The 20,689-nt window shown below is 48.1% G+C and overlaps 1 pseudogene; it reads left to right on the plus strand.

Annotated features, from left to right (window-relative positions):
- The first annotated feature begins 8,523 nt into the window (after window positions 1–8,523).
- On the plus strand, window positions 8,524–18,803 carry LOC149744112 (olfactory receptor 10V1-like; annotated as a pseudogene).
- Window positions 18,804–20,689: the final 1,886 nt, after the last annotated feature.

The following is a 20,689-nucleotide window of genomic DNA, read 5'->3' on the forward strand; positions in this document are numbered from 1 at the left end:
GGACGCGGAGATCGCCCACCAGTGGCTGAGTGTATACTTTGTAGTCCCAGAGCCCATTCAGAAGGAGCTCATTGTGGAGGGCAACGTCCTGGTCATGTGGGTTTTAGAGGGGTCTAGGGAGGGGCTGGTGGCAGGTGGCCAGAGCCAGGCTCAGGCCAGGTGGAGCTGTAAGGGAGGGTTAAGCCTAAAGAAGAAGTGTGCTGCTCTGGGATTGTCGGTGTGGGTGGACAGGGAGGGACGTGCTTCTCCCCCGAACTTGAATTTTATTTTTCCCTCCCTTTTAGCCGATTGACTGCTGAAGACTTTGGCCAACTCCGAAGTTACATCATGTTCTGTGTGGACCAGCTTTCCTCGGTGGTTCACGTTTTGCAGGACATTGTTACCCAGTTTTTCGTTTAGCGTCAGCAGGCCCCAGGGCGCTAACCCTAACTTATGTGTCGTGTCCTTGGCGTCCTTCCCTAGAGCATTGCTTTCTTCAGTGGTCACCACTTGTTGCGACCTCCTGTTTTGCCTGTACTGGCCCTTGGGCGCTCAGGGTCCACGTATTTTGTTTGGTGATTAAATGTTAACTGCAGAAAATACAACTGACCTGCTGTTCTGTGTCTGAGTTTAGTTTTAGCTTCTGCACCTCCTAATATTCTTGCATTTGTGCTCAGGTTGGAGGGGAGGTCTGGGATTCAGCTATTCAAGTAGCGCACCTAATTGAAGACAATGTCAGAAGTGGAACAAAAAGAAAATTGTGTCCTGCCATTCAGTGTTAATTTTGGAATATTTTCTTAGTTCTATAGTTACATTTTTATATTAACGTATAATGCCAGAATACTAAGTAAGAGTTTGTGGCTTACCGACCTTGTTTCAGGTCTGCAAAGAAAAGTGCTGGGGCAGTTGGTTAAGTGTTTGGGGTGAGGTGATAAGCTCCCTCTAAAACAGCTTGTATTCTGCAACCTTGCTAAACTCACTAGTTGATAGTAAAAGCTCTTTTTATAAATGCCATGGGCCTTTCTACATATACAGTCATTTTGTCTGTAAATAAAGGCACATTTACTTCTTCCTTCCCAATCGATGCATTTTAACTGATTTCTGTCATAACGGTTTGGATGTTCCTGCTTCTTTGCATGCCCGGTAAGTTTAGATTGGATGCTAGGCATTATAAGATTTCCCTTGGGTGCTGGATGTGTTTCTATTCCTGAACTTATTCTTAAGCTTTGTTCTGGGATCCTATTAAGTGACTTGGAAACAGTTTGAACCGCTTGAGTCTTAGTTTTTTGTTTTCTTGTTTGTTTGTTTTTTTGCGTTACCCGGGCCTCTCACTGTTGTGGCCTCTCCCGTTGCGGAGCACACGCTCCGGACGCGCAGGCTCAGCGGCCATGGCTCACGGGCCTAGCCACTCTGCGGCATGTGGGATCCTCCCGGACCGGGGCACGAACCCGTGTTCCCTGCATCGGCAGGCGGACTCTCAACCACTGCGCCACCAGGGAAGCCCCTGTGTCTTAGTTTTTTAAGATTTGCTTTTTGGGACCAGAGCAGTTCTCACTGCAGGATTAATTTTTTTTAACATCTTTTTTGGAGGATAATTGCTTTACAATGCTGTGTTAGTTTCTGCTTTATAACAAAGTGAATCACTTATACATATACATATGTTCCCATATCTCTTCCCTCTTGCGTCCCCCTCCCTCCCACCCTCCCTATCCCACCCCTCTAGGTGGTCACAAAGCACTGAGCTGATCTCCCTGTGCTATGCGGCTGCTTCCCACTAGGTATCTGTTTTACGTTTGGTAGTGTATATATGTGCATGCCACTCTCTCACTTTGTCACAGCTTACCCTTCCCCCTTCCCATATCCTCAAGTCCATTCTCTAGTAGGTCTGAGTCCTTATTCCCGTGTTACCCCTAGGTTCTTCATGACCATTTTTTGTTTCTTAGATTCCATATTTATGTGTTAGCATACTGTATTTGTTTTTCTCTTTCTGACTTACTTCACTCTATATGACAGACTCTAGATCCATCCACCTCACTACAAATAACTCAGTTTCCTTTCTTGTTATGGCTGAGTAATATTCCACTGTATATATGTGCCACATCTTCTTTGGATTAATTTAATTAACTGAAATCTTCTGTGTTTGAGAAGGCTATAGTTCGAAACAAAGACTCATACACTATCAGAGTGGTGGTAGAATCTATCTGGACACTTGATTGGCATTTCCTCTTAAATATTGAGATATGCGTATCCTTTGACCCACCTTTGGGAATCTATCACAGAAAAACTCTTGTGTATGTGAACAAGGCAGCATTGACCACAGTGTTAATTACAGCATTGTTTGTCATTGTGAAAAATCGGTAGAATGTACATCAACAGGGGAAACGTTCAGTAAATCACAGCAAGTCCGTCCTGGTGGAGTACCATACGGCAGTCAGAGCAAAGTAGATAGCTGGGAACTAATATGGAAAGAGATGAAAGCAAATTGCAGAATTCTGGGAATGGCATATTCCTGTTTTTGAATACATTCTGACCATATGACCATGTGGGGAAAGGCAGAGTCACCAGCTGGAATGAGCCACCCTGCTTTCAATGTCATCACTGGGCATTAGGGAGGAAACCTTTCACTATTTAGATTTTAGATTTCCATGTTTTTTAAATATTTTCATAAGGAATTATTAGTTTTGAAATGTTTTTCTTTTGGAAAACATTAGTCTGCTCCATTCTTTTCCTTTTAAAAGCACTTACTTTACAAACTTTAATTCAGCAAAATTCTGTGTGGGAGGATTAGGCAGAGGACACCCCCTGAAACGGATGTGGAAGCCCAGAGTCAGGGGATGGGAGCTGATGGGAGGGCCTGTAACGGGGCACATGCTCTATTAGGAGAAGAATCTTTCATAGTCTTGGTTTTTTAAAACAACCATTAGAAATAGATTTTGAATTTGATGAAAAGTCTGCACCACTGTAGAGGACATCTGTGGGTTTTGTCACCCAGCATCCGTGTCCTTTCTCTTGGTACTGGTATCGTCATGTCACGCTAGAAATTCTCCCCTTTCCTTTTCTCTCGGCCATTATGGTTCTGATAGAGTTGACGTCACCTCTGATTCCAGGGCTGGGCATGTGGATCAGGCCTGGCCAATCGGAGGACTGCTTTCCTCCGGCCGTGGTGATCCCATCCAACCAGTGACACTTTTGGGGCTGCAGGAGGGCAGACTCGTAATGGACAGAGAGGAAGCTAGAGCAAGAAGACACATCTCAGAGAACCAAATCCTGGATCCAGCCATGCCTGAAGACAGGAACTACCTCTGTACCTTTCGGTTATACAGACCCAGAAATTCTCCCTTTCGCTTAAGCCAATGGGAATATTTTAGATTCTTTCTGTTCTACTTTTTTTCACTTGCAATAGCAAAGTCTTGACTATTAATGAATTGAGGGAATCATAATTTTACTTAATCATAAATCATAAATTTATTTATTTTCATAATTATATTTATTTATAATTGAGGGAATATTTTTGATTGTTTCTGTTCTACTTTTTTTCACTTGCAATAGCAAAGTCTTGACTATTAATGAATTGAGGGAATCATAATTTTATTTATTTAACTACTGTGGTCTGAGGACTTGGCCCTCGTTTATTACTTCAAGGGAGAAATAGGCCTCTTTTCTTGTTAAGGGATTAGCTCCTTGCTGATCAACTCATATTGTGGTAGAAAAGGAGACAGATGAGTCAAAGGAGGGGAGGGACTGCAAGGGGCAGCTGGAGGAAAGGGACAAGGAGAAGGACCTTCCCTTTCCAGACAGGGCACCCAAAATTGGCCCAGAAGTGGGCCACATAGTGGATATGGAGAAGCCTGTGCCTTCCCCATTATTTTCAATAGCTGTATACTATTCCACAGAATGCGTATACCATAGTTATTTTAACCAATCTCTTGTACATAGGCCTTTAGGCTACTTATAATTTTTCAGTATTATGAACCATGCTGAAATTAATACCCTGGTACATTTGTTTTTGTGTAACACATTATGTACAATAGGATTTTAGAAGGAGGCTTGTTGGGTCAAAGAGTAATCTCTTTTTAAAGTGCTTGATATGTATTACCAAGTTGCCCTCCAAAACATTTGCATCAATTTAACTCCAACCAACTGTGTATGAAAGTGTCCATTTTCTTACTTCCTACCCTCTATTTGTCAGCTTAGCCCGCCATAATAAAATAATAATAAAATACCACAGACTAGGTGTCTTAAACAGCAGAAATTTATTTTCTCATAGTTCTGGAGACTTGAAGTCCAAGATCAAGGTGCCAGCAGGTTGGTTTCTGGTGAGGCCTCCTCCTTGAGTTATAGACAGACACCTTCTCGCTGTGTCCTCACATGTCCTTTGTGTGTGTGTGTGTGTGTGTGTGTGTGTGTGTGTGTAGGGAGAGAAAGAGAGAGCTCTTTGGTGTCTTGTTCCTCTTCTTATAAGGACACCAGACCTATTGGATTAGGTACCCACACTTATGACCTGATAAATATAACCTTAATTACCTCTTTAAAGTCCCTATCGCCAAATACTGTCGCATTAGACAATAGGATTTCAACATACGAATTAAGGGGGGATACAATTCAACCCATAATGCACACCAAGCAGGACATTTTCAATCTTTTATATCTTTGCCCATAGTGTAACCAAAATCATATCTCAATATTGTTTCACTTTCTTTGATTTCTAAACTGGTTTAACAATATTCATATGACACCTGGCCACTGGTAACTCCTCTTCTGAGAACTGTCTATTCATATCCTTTTTTTCTATTTTTAATTGTAATAGTCATATTTCCCTTATTGATTTGAGAGTGCTCTTTATATGTTAAAAGTATCAAATCTTTGCTGTCATTTGAAAACGCTTTCCTTCCTCATTGCTTCATTTTAACTTTGGTCATAGTTCTTTTCTATATAGAAGGTTTTAAAAAACTTTTATAATGTATTTAAGTCATCGATCTTTTCATTATGATTTCTGTAGTTTATGTCCAATAGAAAGCCTTACCCACTGTAAAACTGTAAAATTTGTCACTCATAACATCTTCTAGTACTTTAAAATTTTAATCCACTAGGAATTTATTTGGGTACAAAAAGTGACATTGATCTGATTTTGTTTTGCCCCCAAAGGTTAGTCAGGTGTTGGAACGTTATTTATTTATTTATCTTTAGTTTTTGCAGTACGCGGGCCTCTCACTGCTGTGGCCTCCTCCGTTGCGGAGCACAGGCTCCGGTCGCCCAGGCTCAGCGGCCATGGCTCACGGGCCCAGCCTCTCCGCGGCATGTGGGATCTTCCCGGACCGGGGCACGAACCTGTATCCCCTGCATCGGCAGGCGGACTCTCAACCACTGCGCCACCAGGGAAGCCCTGGAACGTTATCTATTTATAACGTTTATAATCCATATTTCTCGACTGAGTTGAAATGTCATCATCACCAAAGTTTAACCCCCACCTTTGTTTATTCTTGCAATTTGTTCTTCTAGCTAATTTGGGTTGAGTGATCTGGGATGGCCTCTCTGAGGAAGTGACCTGAGGGATTCAGTACAGAAAGTTGGGATTGGGGAGGGAGAAGGAAGAGACAGAGAAAGACAGACAGACATTTGATTGGTTCAGCTTAAGTTGCCTTCCCAAGAATGCAGGGAATAACGTGAGGACTAGAAGGGGATGAGAGAGAGGAGATTAAAGCATCAATGGATTAGAGGAATGTTGAGTTGGGGATACTTGAACATTTGAGTTTTTCTATTTTTTACTATTATAAATAATGTTGTTCTGAATATTTTGTTTAAAAGGGTTGCATACACACATGTGCAAATATACACAGTCCGAGGTTTAGTGATGAGAGAGTTTTCAGGTGGAGTTCATAATTTTGCAAGAACTATGCATTCCCACATGACATATTTATCCATGTCTCTGTAATTATAGCATATTACCTGGTTAGGGAATGAAGGAACATTACTCTACCATGTAGTAGGGTGAAGGATAGGTGGAGAAAGGCCAAGATATGTGTCTGCAAAATTGACGTCCAAAATAAAAAACAAGTTCCATATTCTCACGGGAAGGTAGGGTTTATCAGCCAGGATGCCAGCAGTTGTGTCTAAGGGACCAAGCCAGAGATGTGACTGGAGAGAAAATGTAAAATTAAGTCAGAAGTCAGAGTGAAACCGAAATTGAAAGAGTACATTAAGAGCAATGGTGAAATTACTTGGATTACACAAGTCAGAAGAAAGCTGGTCTAGATTTTACTTTTTACAGAAAAATTAATTTCCAAAAGAATTAAACTTGAAATGGGAATAAATGAAAGCATACAATTAAATAGAAAATATGAAACCATAAAAATGAAAGGAGAAAACATTGATGAAGTCATTAATGCATGATACAAAACCCAGAAGCCATGCATGAGTAAATATGAATCAATGTCTGAACACAAAGAAATGTGAAACGTATTTATGGCAGAAAACACCGTGAAAGCATCAAACTGGGAATCAATTGGGATAATTCTTTATAAACGAGATAATAAAAAATGCAGGAGGGCTTCCCTGGTGGCGCAGCGGTTGAGAGTCCACCTGCTGATGCAGGGGACACAGGTTCGAGCCCTGGTCCGGGAAGATCCCCCATGCCGCTGGCAACTAGGCCCGTGAGCCAGAACTACTGCGCCTGTGCGTCTGGAGCTTGTGCTCCGCAACAAGAGAGGCCGTGATAGCGAGAGGCCCGCGCACTGCGATGAAGAGTGGCCCCTGCTTGCCACAACTAGAGAAAGCCCTCGCACAGAAACGAAGACGCAACACAGCAAAAAAATAAAATTAATTAATTAATAAACTCCTACACCCAACATCTTAAAAAAAATTTTTTTTAAATGCAGGATACAAAGTGCAGAAGGCAAAAAAATAAAATAAAATCGATGTCTAATTATACAAAAATGTTAAACTCTGTTATGAACAAAACACCATAAATAAGATGAAAAGACAAACGAGTTAGGAAAAAATCAGTGATACAAATAGTAAACTAAAGAAAATATCTTTAAAATGTGAAAAGAAACACCAAAACACTCTTAGAAATCAGTACATAAAAGACAAACAATCCAATAGGGAATTGTACAAATGACGAGAACATGGCATTCATGGAATAAGAATTATAAACAGCCAAATTGGTACTTGATATGATCTTATTAATGTAAAAAAATATTGTAAATGCAGGTTAGCATATCCTAGGAAAAAATCTGGACGAATACACATAAAACTGCTCATAGTGGTTAGTGCAGACACATTATGAGAAAAAAATGTATTTATTCATTCATTTATTTATTTATTTTTGGCTGCCTTTGGTCTTTGTTGCTGCACTTTGCGCAAGCAGGGACCACTCTTCGTCGCGGTGCACGGGCTTATTGTGGTGGCTTCTCTTGTTGCAGAGCATGGGCTCTAGGTGCGTGGGCTCAGTACTTGTGGCTCATGAGCTCTAGAGCGCAGGTTCAGCAGTTGTGGCACACGGGCTTAGTTGTTCCGCGGCTTGTGGGATCTTCCCATACCAGGACTCGAACCGGTGTCCCCTGCATTGGCAGGGGGACTCTCAACCACTGTGTCACCAGGGAAGCCCCCTATGAGAAATTTTAACTTTCTAAGAGTGCACCTTTCTGTAAAGCATAAATGATTTTATTTATTTTATTAAATTTTTTTTAACCATTTAAAAAATTGAAGTATAGTTCGTTTACAGTGTTAGTTTCAGGTGTATAGCAAAGTGATTCCATTACACACACACACACATATTGTGTTATATATATATATATACATATATATATAGTCTTTTTCAGATTCTTTTCCACTATAGGTTATTACAAGATATTGAATATAGTTCCCTGTGCTATAGAGTAGGTCCTTGTTGTTTATCTGTTTTATATATAGTAGTGTGTATATGTTAATCCCAAACTCCTAATTTATCTCTCCCCCTCTCCCTCTGCTATCCTCTTTGGTAACCGTAAGTTTGTTTTTTATGGCTGTGAGTCCATTTCCGTTTTCTAAATAAGTTCATTTATATCATATTTTTAAAGACTCCACATATAAGTGATATCATATGATATTTGTCTTTCTCTGTGTTACTTCACTTAGTATGCTAATCTGTAGGTCCTTTCATGTTGCTGCAAATGGCACTGTTTCATTTTTTATGGCTGAGCAATATTCCATTGTATATATTCCCACATCTTCTTTATCTGTTTATCTGTCAATGGGCATTTAGGTTGTTTCCATGTCTTGGCTACTGTGAACAGCGCTGCTCTGAACATAGGGGTGCGTTTATCTTATTGAAGTATACTTTTGCCTGGACATATGCCCAGGAGTGGGATTGCTGGATCATATAGTAGTTTGATTTTTAGTTTTTTAAGAAACCTCCATACTGTTCTCCATAGTGGCTGCACCAATTTACATGCCCACCAACAGTGTAGGAGGCTTCCTTTTTCTCCACACCCTCTCCAGCATTTATTATTTGTAGACTTTTTTTTTTTTTTTTTTTTTTTTTTTGCTGCATTGGGTCTCCATTGCCGTGCGTGGGCTTTCTCTAGTTGCACCTGTCGGGGTCCACTGTTCGTTGTGGTGTGCGGGCTTCTCATTGTGGTGGCTTCTCTTGTTGCGGAGCACGGGCTCTAGGCACACAGGCTTCAGTAGTTGTGGCGCGTGGGCTCAGTAGTTGTGGCACGCAGGCTCTAGAGCCCAGGCTCAGTAGTTGTGGCGCGTGGGCCCAGCTGCTCCACGGCCTGTGGGATCTTCCCGGACCAGGGCTCGAACCCGCGTCCCCTGCACTGGCAGGCGGATTCTTAACCACTGCGCCACCAGGGAAGTCCCCCCAGCAATGTTTTAACCAGTCCCGCCCCTGCCTTCTGGTGTCTCTGTTTGAGAGAACCACTGGCTTCAAGTACGACCTCTTCATTTCCTAGTGGCTTTCAACTCTTGCCCCAGAGCAGGAATGAGAGAAGCAGCAGACACAGACACAGACAGCTTTTCAGACGCTTCGTGACTGTAGGGTCCCAACATGAGAATGAGAGAGAAAGCGATTCACTCCAGTCCTAGGGAAAGAGGCTTTCCCCTCCCCCTCCTTGCTGGTCCCCAAGGCTGAAGTCACATCTCTGTCGTGTGACTCGCACTTTCACTTCCCACATGAGGGTTTTCGTGCCTTCATGCCGTTCGATTCTAAAAACAGTGCGGGGTCCTGGAAGCAGCGCCCACCTCTGCTCCTGTGAGGACATACGCTTGCTGTGCTCCGGTCACAGAGCAGACACACGAGAGGCCTGAGGCCACCTCCACCGAGGGCTTTGAAAGCCGCAGCCAAGGTCCTATCGACTCCAATCAGTGGACTCCAGACAATTTTGCTCACTTCCCTGCAAAAGAATTTTGTGAAACTATGACAGACACACACACACACACACACACACACACACACGCACACACATTTTTAAGCTAGCATCGGAAATTGTTCATAAGTTTAAATAGTGGCAAAGATGTGATTTCTGGCTTACTGTGAATATTCACAATTTAAAGCTACCCCTCCCTGCCTGTGCCTTGGGAAGCCTTCATTTACCCCTAGCAGGGTGCCTGCTTACCAGGGTTTGAACGGCAGTCATGAAGACCACGCAGCTTTTCAGAAGCCACTGATGGGCCTGGTTCCACAGGAAGCTGGCGCCGTGTGCTGGGGCGTGGAACGGGCTAGTCCTTACAGAAGGTGGTGGCTTCTCGCTGCCATCGGGGCTGACTCTGGCCTCATGGAGTGGCGCTGTGTGAGCAGATTGAGCCGTCTGGAGGACTAAGGAGAGCAGCCTCTACGCACGCAAAAGTATCCTGTACCATTGAGATACTGGCAACATCGTCCCCGGGGAAAAGGCCCCAACATGCTCTTCACTGAGAACTCCATAGATGGCATCTATTTCCAAAAACGGCATTGCAGCCCCCAGGGCATGAGATGGAATTGCCATGAACTGCCTTTGTGAGATGGGCTGAGCAGCTCAGTGATGGGAGTAGAGAACATCAGGAGGAGAGCCCCTTCCTGCTCTGCCTTTGAGCCAAACTTTGTTTTCCTGAGATTAAACCTGCTTTGGGATGAACACAGTGAGATTTTCACCAGCCCTCTCTTGTCAAATCGTAACCTGTTTGCCTGATTTCAACAGTGCTCTGGCCAACCACGATGTCTTCACTTACCTGAAGTTTGGATTTCTAGTTCAGCTGGGAAATGGAAAGAACTGTAGTCTCTGTTCTGTGCGTGCTTTCCTTTAGACGAAAGCCGGTAGGCTCAATCATCTGTGCCTTGAGGAGCTTGATAGTAAGGCGTTAAAACAGCCTTGAGGACCTAAGAGCTGTAGATATCAGGAGTCAATGGTAGGTCCTTCCGGGACAGGACGCTTGATCAGGAACGCCCTTGCACTTCTGCAGAGCAGGCACCGACCGCAGCAGAGAATGAACATGTGGGCAGAGGTGAGTCCTTCTTTCCCAGGGGTGTAGTCTAAATTTTCACTCTTTCCATAGCTGTCAACATTTCCTGACTAGTTGGTCCCCAGATTCTGAGGTCCACCTGGGACAGGGGCAAAGGACGTCCCTCTGGGCACAAACTTGCCAGGGACTCTGGAGTCCTCTGCCTCTGAGTTCCCTTGTAGCCTGTGGCCGGCCTCCCATTGCCCAGCGGCTCAGGGCTGCAGTGAAGTCAGCATAGGTCATAAGAAAGTCCCGTCCTCTTGCTTGGGACACACAAAGGACAAGCATACCTGGCACATCTTCAGCTAGACCCACCCTCTAGGGAGAGAGCGGCACGTCCCCGAGTCACATGGCTCACAGTACGGCTCAGGAAAGGAATCCCAACTTTCCGATCTGCAGTCCGGGTTGGGGGCCACCTGTGCTGGCCCTTGTTAAGCAGAGAGAGATTTAGGAAACACAAAAGGATCTTGGCAAGAGAACCTCAGGGGAAACAATTAGAGGTGTATGCCAACCACATTACTGACGTGAGCAGCCTCTGTGATCCTTGACCACACACCAGCATTAATAGACTGAGAGCCATCATTTGCTGTATACCTCCTCTGTGCCAGGGTGTATGGACGAATTTAGAAACTAATAGGGGACCAAACACAGACACGTGAAGCAGACAAGAGTCAAGCATTAGTCTGCTTACAGTGGAAACTGAGGCCAGACCTGACTGTGAGGTGGACCTGAGCTGGGGCCAGGCAGACCACCCGAGGCCCAACTCAACTCCACCCCTTCCCGGCTGGGTGGCTGCGGGGAAGCTAAGATGCTTCATCTCCCTCAGCTTTAGATTTGTCCTCTTCAACATGGAGCAAGTGATAGTGAGGGTGGTGAGGCCGGAGCCCAAGACGACTGCAGCACAGACGTTCTTTTTCTATCCTAGGGCAGTAGCCAGTCGGTCGGTTGGGCACAGTCCCCTCAGAAAGCCACTCCGTGGCAGTGCCCAGCTCTTGCCCTGACATCATCAGATGCGACCAGTATCAGGTGGACTTCTCCCCAGAAGGCTGCGTCCCCCTCCTCCGGCTGCCGAACCTCCAGCCCTGACCCTTCTCAGTCAGTGGGTGCAATTCCCCAAGGAGCTCTGCTCTCCTGCGCCCCTCGGCCCCCCATCATTTGTCGTTCCAGGAGAAATATGGACAGAGGACTTAGATCCATGTCAAGTCACGATTTGCCCAGAACGTCTAATTTTTCTGTGTTTTGTTGTATCGATGTTAAGATATCTTTATTAATCGTTCTGACCCAGAAGCCATACAGTTTCTCGATTCTGGGAAGGTGGCAGCAGAGGTGGTAACATCATTTTTGAATCTTCACAAAATCCTCATCTACTCTCCCAGCCCCGAAAGAGAAAGAGAAAGAGATACAGGAAACGATAGCAAACCCAAAAACCCAGGGTAACGTCCACAACAAAACTAGGTGACAAGGTATTCCCACAAACTCCAAAATCTGGGTTGGCTGAGACCAACCCATCCCGGCTCCAAGGTCTGTGGACGCTTATCCCCCGAGGGAAGGAAGCAGATGGGGGGAAATCAGGGGCACGGGGTGCCTGGTGGTCCTAGAAATCCGATGCTTACCTACCTACAGGTAATTTCAACTGTGGAACTCTTTGTGGTTGCCAAAATACAAGGCAGGAAAATAAAGAGAACCCATCAATCTGTCACTAAGAAGATTAAGAGGTACAAACTACTATGTACAAAATAAATAAGCTGCAAGGATATACTGTACAGTACAGGCAATGGAGCCAATATTTTATAATAACGATAGGTGGATTATAACCTTTAAAAACTGTGAATCACTATGCTGTGCACCTTGAAACTTATATAATACTGTACGTCAACTATACCTCAGTAAATCAAAACAACCATGAAGAGACTGTTAAGGGAAAAACAATCAACCAGATTGCTTCATCATCACGTCCTAACCGAATACAAGCACGTGGTTCCACGAAGAGGCCTAGTGTCCCGACCCACTGCCCGTAAGGTGAGGAAGCGGGAGCGGAGTTCCTTCCCTGAGAAATGAAGGGAATTCTGAGGCTCCCCACTCAGGACTGCATGCCTGCCTCCTTGGCAGCACAATTTCTAAGAAACTTAAATACAAATATGAGCACTTAAGTTGAGAATTTGGGGGAGTGAAGAAGGGCCAATAAATAGCATACCTCTTCCCTGCCGGAGTTCTGAACCACTTGAGAAATACAAGAAAAGTCCCAGCAGATGGGGAAGCAAAGCCTCTACACTGGTAAGGGCTGGTTTGTGAATACAGCTAATTCCCTATACCCCACACAGTTAGACTCAGAACAACCCATTGGAGGGAGTGGAAAGGGAAGGAGAAAGAGACCAAATACTCCACACTGAGAACCTCTGACAAACTCCCCCTGGTGAGGAAACGTGGACCTCTGGACGCTGCTCACCAACAGTGTATTTCACTGCATCTCCATGTGGCATCTCTTTCCTCGAGGAAACCAGGGGAGACACACAGAGTCTGTGATTGTGAGTGGTGTGGCAGCTGCGCTGACACTGCCTTAGAACATCTAGGAATTTGCAGAGGCGGCAGCCCCAGTTACTTAGGGCCCTTTTGACGTGCCTTTCTTCCAAAGTGCTGAATTTATGTTTAAAACCTCTTACTTGCCGTCCCTCCCTTCGGACCCCACGTGCCGGTAATGCTGGCACTAAGGTGGGCATGCGCATTAGCTGGAGGAAGACAGCATATCCTCAGCCCCGCGCTGCCGCCACATCAGGTCACTCATCGACGCTGGAGAGTTGCACGGTGCTTCTCTCCATTAGATGGCAGAAGAGCTTTTGTATTAGAAACTGGGGCCAAGAGGAGAAACAGGCCAGGGAGGAGGGAGAAGAAGGTGGAAAAGTGCCGTAGGCCCACCTTGGACTGTTGGCAGCCCCTCTGGGGTCATGATTAGAGGCAGAGACGACTGGAATGATTCAAGGGGAATTGTGTGTAATTCTGAGTACCCAGAGGGCTCTTGGGGGTCCTGTTTCCGGTTGCAGAGTGTGGCAGAATGCTGCGGGGCAGGCCTTGTCCCACTGCCGCCTGCAGGCCAGCACCGAGCTAGCCCTCCGAGGCTTTGGCCCGGGCAGGGCTATCCTCCAAAGGACGGCGGTGGAAAGGGGGTTTACTCTGAGCAAGCCTGTGGGCCGTGGAAGTGAAACCAAAGGAAGGCCCAGAGTGGCTGCAGGGGGAAGACTGGCTTTATGAATGTAGGCGAGACGTCGTTGGGGTCCTGCCTTACGAGGATGCGGGGCACAGTGCAGGTTGGACATCGGGCTGCACCTAGACCAGAACCGGGGAGATGAAAGTATTAGACAGAAGCCTGGGTCAGCTGAGTAGTAGCTTTCTCAAGCTTCCATAACCCTCAGTCCCCACTTCGTTCAATGAAGCTACTTTGATGACTCAGAGTTTGCAGATTAAAAATGGAATCCCTGATGGCCCTGATTAAGTCCCCTTGTAGACTCTCAGCTTTGGGGGCTGGGGGGCTTAGAAGCTCACCGATCTCGGGCTCCACTGCCCACTCTGCACTCCTCTCTAGCAAGGCCTGATGGCTTGATTCAAACCCAAGCAAACCTGTGCATTTCCTGCCTCTAAAATCAGCCTGAGGCCCATTCGCATACTGGTGACGGCACAGTGGGCCCGCAATTTCAGCAGATCTGAGTTAAACGACATTGTCAAGATCTAGACTGTTTTTTTTCTTTTTCTTTTTCTTTCTTTTTTTTTTTTTTGGCAAGGAAAACCTGAGTAATTGAGTTTGGGCTTGGGTTCAGCTGTGTGACCTAGGGAAGGGCCTCCCCTCGGTGGGGTGGACCACAGGGACGGCCTCCTTCCCCACCTCTCCTCTAGGGCCAACGTAGCAGCTCCTCTAAGGACACTCCCTTCCTTCCAGCCATCAGACAGTGCTTCCGAGGGCTCGGTCCCCGTGGTCCGGACAGGCGGGAAAGCCACCGGCCAGGCTGCGGGAAGCTGTGCCACCGGGTCCAGGCCACTCGGCGCTGCCGCTGCTTCCCTGAAGATGGGCTTTCCTCCTCCTCGGGCTTCTCCCCGGTTTTCCGCTTCACGCGCTGATCTGTGCCTCCCAGGTAACAAAACCACATCTCTTCTCCGGGGCCGTTCCAGGCACGCGAGAAAAGAGCAGGAAGGATGCACGAGCCGTACTCACGCGGGGCCGCTGCTCCGCGCTCCACTCGGGGCTATGCTTTGGACCGTGGCGTGTGGTAAGAAACAAATAGAAACCACTGCAACACCGAAGTAATGAAAGACTGATTCAAGTCTCAGTTATTTTAATTATGTTTTATTTACTTTTGTGTATAGGTTTTATCTGTTATCGTGTGTTTGTTGTATTATTTCATTATACTTAATGACATTACAGTGCATCCATACTGTAGAATGCGGCAGTTGAAAGACTGAAGTATGATTCCCTTTGTCATAAAGCAGAAACTAACACACCATTGTAAAGCAACTGTACTCCAATAAAGATGTTAAAAAAAAGAAAAAGAAAAAAAGATTGACGTAAACCAGCTACGTGCTGACTGAAAACCTCTCCCGGACACATTATGCGGTGAAAACACTAAGGGCAGTCAGTTTATATGTGTAATATGATCCCATTTCAGCTTTTTTAATGTGTGACTGTGGTGAATGTTTATATACATACACGTGTGAGTGTGGGAATATGTGCATATATGCGTGCAGGTGTGTGTGAATGTATGCGCGCAGGTGGGTACTGTGTGTGTCCATACACGTGTGCACTGTGTGTGTCCATACACGTGTGCAGATGTGTGCGTACATGTGATCGTGTTTATGCTTGCGTGTGTAAGGTGTGTGCATGCCTGTTTCTGTGTACACGTGTGGGAGTGTGTGTGCGTATGCCCATGCGTGTGAGTGTGTGCGTGAAGTGTTTGCGTTTGTACGCACCGGACAAAGCAGGGAAGGAAGTGAGCCCCCCCGGCTGAGAGCGATGCTCTCTGGGAGAGCAGGGGGAGAAAGTCACACTGACTTTCACTTCTCGCTTTTCAACCGTTTGGATCATGTGTCTTTGAAAGTCTTTGACTTTCATCTTTGTGTTTTCAGTATTTTCAAGGTTTAGGGCCCAAATGAAACAAAGCAATCCCCACATGTCCGCAGCCCCGTCATGGGAAAAAAGAGAGGAAGTGATCAGCTGTGGCCAAGCCAGAGCCGAGGGTCCGAGTCCAAGGAAGAGAAACAAGAACCCGGAAAGGATGGCCTCACTCAGACCGCTGGCAGAGCAGGGCACTTAGTGTGATTTCCAGGCGGAGCTGGTGGCAGGGCTGGGAGCAGGGAAGGCGTCATCCGGGGAAGACGTCGTGACCATCGGCTCTGCGGTAACGAGTGGGCAAACGGCCCTCCAGGGACCCGTGCTGCTCAGAGACTCTAGGCGCCCATTAGGTCAGTGAACACCCAAAGAATAGTCAGTGTGACATGCAAGGGGCTGGAAAACTGGAAGCACAAACTCCGTCTGGGCCAAGCAAAACCATCAGCAGAATGGGTTTTCAGGTTTCAGTGAACACACTTCGAGTCTCACACTTTGGCCCCGGTCCAAATGGTACCTAAGTGAGCTCCTGTCCTTGAGGTGACAACTCCATTTCCACGAGGCGCTGAAAATGAAGAGAACCCATCTCAGTGACCTCAACAGGTCACTCCTGTTGAGTCTCGATGTGTTAGATCTCTAGACTCTTTAGCAATCTTCTCCTCTCCTCTGCTGTGAGAAAGGGATGCACAGGAAGGAATCGAAGCCTAGGCATAAGGCCTCCTACTTGTATCTTTGGTCCTACCGGGGAAGAGAGAAGCAAACGTGTCCCCCAAAGTCTGGGAAGGTGCCGACTATGTCCTAGTTCTGTCCTGCTTCCTCCCACCCTGGACGATCATGACCTCAGCATCCCCAATACGTCAAAGGTTCCCTGCTTTCACTTAACCATTAACTCAAGCATACGTGTTGGGCGCCTACTCAACGTCTGACTCTGCCCTAACTGCAGAGGATGCAGAAACGAGCAACAGACTTTTAGTCAACAGATCTTCACCAATAATACTAATATGTACCAGCCACTGTTTGAGAGCCTAAATAAGAAATCATTCTTGCCATCAGGGAGCCCACAGGCTTTTGGGGTAGCCAGAGAGAGAATCCGCCTGACTCAGCCCAGGGCTCAGAAGAGGTGTCTAGAGCAGGGTGACACGTAAGCCGGGGTCTCCCTGCGACTCAGCGGAGCTGAAACAGGGGAGGCTGCAGGAACCCTGGGAGTTTGGTGGGGAGGGGCGGTGGCGAGGGAGGGACAACATAGCCAACGCACAGAGTCAAAGTGTCTTTAAGACCAACTCGCCGGACCTTCCATCCCACGGGAATTCCCCACGGCGTCAATGACCCCGCCGGCCCGGCCTCTGTTCCAACCTAAGTAACATCACGCTCAGCACCCAACCCCTACCCTGAGGCCGCTCTTCAAAACGTAGTCAGAAGGAGGACTTTCGTTAGGGTCTGTTAAAGACAACTTCACTCATCTCGGCTCGTTTCTGTAATAACTCAACAGGTGAACTAAAGTGACGTCACCATCAGAGCGAGCACTCCGCCGCTCTCACTGAACGGAAGGCAGAATTCAAAAGGCTCACAGAATGGGGACAATGGCCATCTGTGGAGAGGGCTCCAGGGTCTCCCATGACTTAGAGAATTGCTAGAAAGCTGCCTTTTCCGGCCCAGGAGCTCGACAGAGGAGAACGCAGGATGGCCCCACTGCAGAAGCAGCACACCTTGAGCTCTGAATTCATTGTCTTGGGCTTTGGGGACCTGGCTGAATTACAAATCTCCATGTTTGGACTGTTTCTAATCATGCATCTTGTCACCCTAGCAGGGCACACGACTCTTGCGCTCATCACCCTCTTTGACTCCGCGTATTTCCTCCTTCGCAACCTGTCCACCATTGAAATCGGCTATATATGGGCCATCGTCCCCAGCATGCTGGCCAGTTTCCTGTCCGGGAGCCAGCGGATGCCCTTCCTGGGCTGAGCCCTGCAAATGCATCTCTTCAGCGCCCTGGGCAGGGCAGAGTGTTTCCTCGTGGCTGCGATGGCCTACGACCGCTTTGTGGCCATCTGCAAGCCCCTGCATTACACAGTCATCATAGCCAGGACCCTGTGTCTGCAGATGCTGGCTCTGGCGTGAGTCAGCGGACTTGCGCTCTCCTTCACCCTCCCCACACTGATATCCCTCTTCCCCTTTGGTCAGTCTCATGAGATCAGTCACTTCTTCTGTGACATCCCCGCTGTGCTACTCCTGGCCTGCGCGGACGCACGCGGGCCAGTGAGGTCGCGGTCTTCCGCGTCTGCCTGCTCATCCTGTTGGTTCCCTTCCTGCTGACCCTGCTCTCCTGTGGGTTCATTATCGCTGCCGTCCTCAGAATCCACGTGGCTGAGGGCAGGAGCAAGGCCTTCTCCGCCTGTGCTGGGCACCTGCTGGTCTCCCTTCTGCACTACGGCTGCACGATATTCATCTACATTCGCCCCAAGTCATGCTACGCCCCAGAACAGGACAAAACTGTGTCCTTAATCTACACCAGTGTCACTCCCGTGCTCCACCCTATGATCTATAGTCTGAGGAGCAAGGAAGTCGAGGGGGCCCTCAAGAGACTCCTGGAGAGCCACGAGCAGACGAGGCCGGCGGTCCAATGCAAGGGGAGGGGGAAGAGGGGCTCCACGTGCCAGAGCCCAGTCGGTCATGTCCGTGCAGCCCTCGCAGCCCCACGCCTCCTCCTGAGGGCTGTGCTGTGGTTCTGCGGGCGCCTGGACCTTACCGGTAACCCCCTTTCCCGCCGTCACACGTGGAACAAACCCTGACGCTTTCCGAGATGGAGCAGCTCTGGGGGGGTCAGTGAACGTTTCACGGCCCCTTCACGGACGATGACACCCAGACCCTGGAGCACCGTCAGACACTTCTCCGGCCAAAGAGCTAGAAGTACAAGGAGCGAGCTCCCAAGTCCAAATGAGGTAAAGGCAAGGGGGCAAAGGCAGAGCCAGCCCAGGGGCTGTACCCCACTCCACCCTCCTCCTGCGCGCCCTCCTCTCCGCCGCGTTTCCCGACCTACCCCGCTTCCAGCCTCTGGGCCAGCTGGCCCCTCCTCATGGTGCCATGGGTTCAAGGGCCGCTCACTCCTGGCGGCCTTGGGGAGTGCCCGTGCGCTCACTCATTACCTAGGGCTGAAGTGCTTTGCTCTCTCCCTGACTGGCCGAGAGGCTCCTTGAAGGCAAGAACTGTGATTAACCTGCCGCCCCGGCACCGCGCACATAACAGGTGTTCAATCAGCACTAATTGGACGCTGACCCCCCCCCCGCCTCCCCCCCCCCCCCCCCGTGAGCTCTGGCATAGGAACAGCTTCAGACTCTGGCTGCTAATGGAAGGGAAGCCTTCAATATCCTGCTGAGCCTCCGAGATTCAGGGACTCAGGTCCGGCATTATGATCCCAAGGAAGTGTTTGCTGACCCCACGTCCACCCCACAGGCTGGGCGAGGTGCCCTGGATCCCTGCATCCTAGCACTTAGCAGCAAATAATTCTTGAATGAGTGAATGAGCACCTTGTGGGTACCAGGCACTGCCCATGGCACTGGGGATACGACAAAGCATAAGGCACAAAAGAGCTCACAAATGAGGCTGGCGAGTTGAGCACCTTATTTAAAAGACTAAAATAAAACGAATTATTTAGAAAATATACAATGGTTACGAGCTCTTCTTTCCTAGGCAGGAGTCATTCACCCAGCACCAAGCCTAGAACACCCACATGCTGTTTAAAAGGGTCAGGAAGGAAAGGGTCTGGGTCCTTGATGACCCTTCATTGGAAAACTCAACCACAACCATCATCACCTCCCTCTAGCCTTCGTGTTCGGTCAACAGTACACTTCCTCATAGTTTAAACCCCCGAAACCTTCCTCACCAAACCCCAACCTTGCCTACTCTCCTCAATTCATGTCTCCTACCACCTCCCTCATCATTCCTAGACGATGACCCCACCTCCTGCCACAGAGGGGCCCTCAGAGCCACCAGAGGGGCACTCCTCAATGGGAGTGGCAGATCTTGGAGGGCAGGAACCATGTGGGTAATTTTCCCTCGTGTCCAGCCCTACTTGCTCTCTGGCCTGCGCCCTCAGACCTAGGAAGGGGCAGAGCCTGGAGGGGCAGGAGGCGGTGCCATCATGAGGTCCTTGCAGGGAACCCAGATGGCGACTCCAGGTTGATCAAAGTGAAGGTGGGGTGATCGCTAGCTTCAGCGTATGTGGAGAGAGAACTGACGTGAAAGTCAGAGAGACAGCGGCCGAAACACCAGTAGCCGCTTGTTGCCGACCACATCCCGTTGCAACCCTACGCGGGCCCTGTGCTTCAGGGCCATGTGATACCCTTACGAGAGGGGTGCACGGGCACCCCTGTATTTGGACAAGCTTCGAGGGGTGCCTCTTCTTTTATCTCTTCAAGAGATATTATTTTCACTACTCTCACCCCTAAACCCTTCCTTATTTTCAAAATAAACTAGTGAAACGTTGACAAGTGTTGAAGCCGGGTGAAAGGTAGGCGGATTTTTAAAAACATTATCCTCTCTCCTTGTGCGTACATGTGAAATGTCCGCAATAAAGACGCTAGAAAAGTCAAGGTACTGACCGGTCTCCCACCCTCGCCATTTATCTAAACTTCGCTCTTCCTTTAAGGCACAGCTCAGATGCCTCTGAGCCCCCGACCCCTTTTTAATGACCGCCTCGGTCGAGTTCGCACTTAAGGCAAGGGAATGCTGCTGACAGGAGAGCAGCCTCGGGTTCCCATCCACCACGGCCTTGCCGTGTGTGCACAGCACCGACCCACGTGTTCCTGTGCACGTGTGCACCCACACAAACGTGCACACACACAAGGCCCTGGGTGGGCAGGGGTGCAGAGACAGGGGGGTCCATCACTCCCAGGAGGTGGGGTGGGAGTCTGGCGGCACAGGGGGCCCCAGGGAGGAGGGAGACCCTCTCCTGGGTGCCGTGGGACAGGACGTGGGTCTGTGTGGTTGGGGCGTGATCCTGGGTGACATGACGATAACCCACTGACCAGCCCAGGGAGGAGGGGTTCCCAGAGAGAAGGCACACAGCAGTCTGTCAGGTAAGAGATGACGCCCCCTTGGCTAAGAAATAGAGATCTATGTCTATACCCTATGTACTCACGCACACATGCACTCAAGCTCACA

Source organism: Delphinapterus leucas, chromosome X, assembly GCF_059928025.1.
Source record: "Delphinapterus leucas isolate spDelLeu-1000000601 "Yukka" chromosome X, BTC_Dleu_Yukka2, whole genome shotgun sequence".
Lineage (NCBI taxonomy): Eukaryota > Metazoa > Chordata > Mammalia > Artiodactyla > Monodontidae > Delphinapterus > Delphinapterus leucas.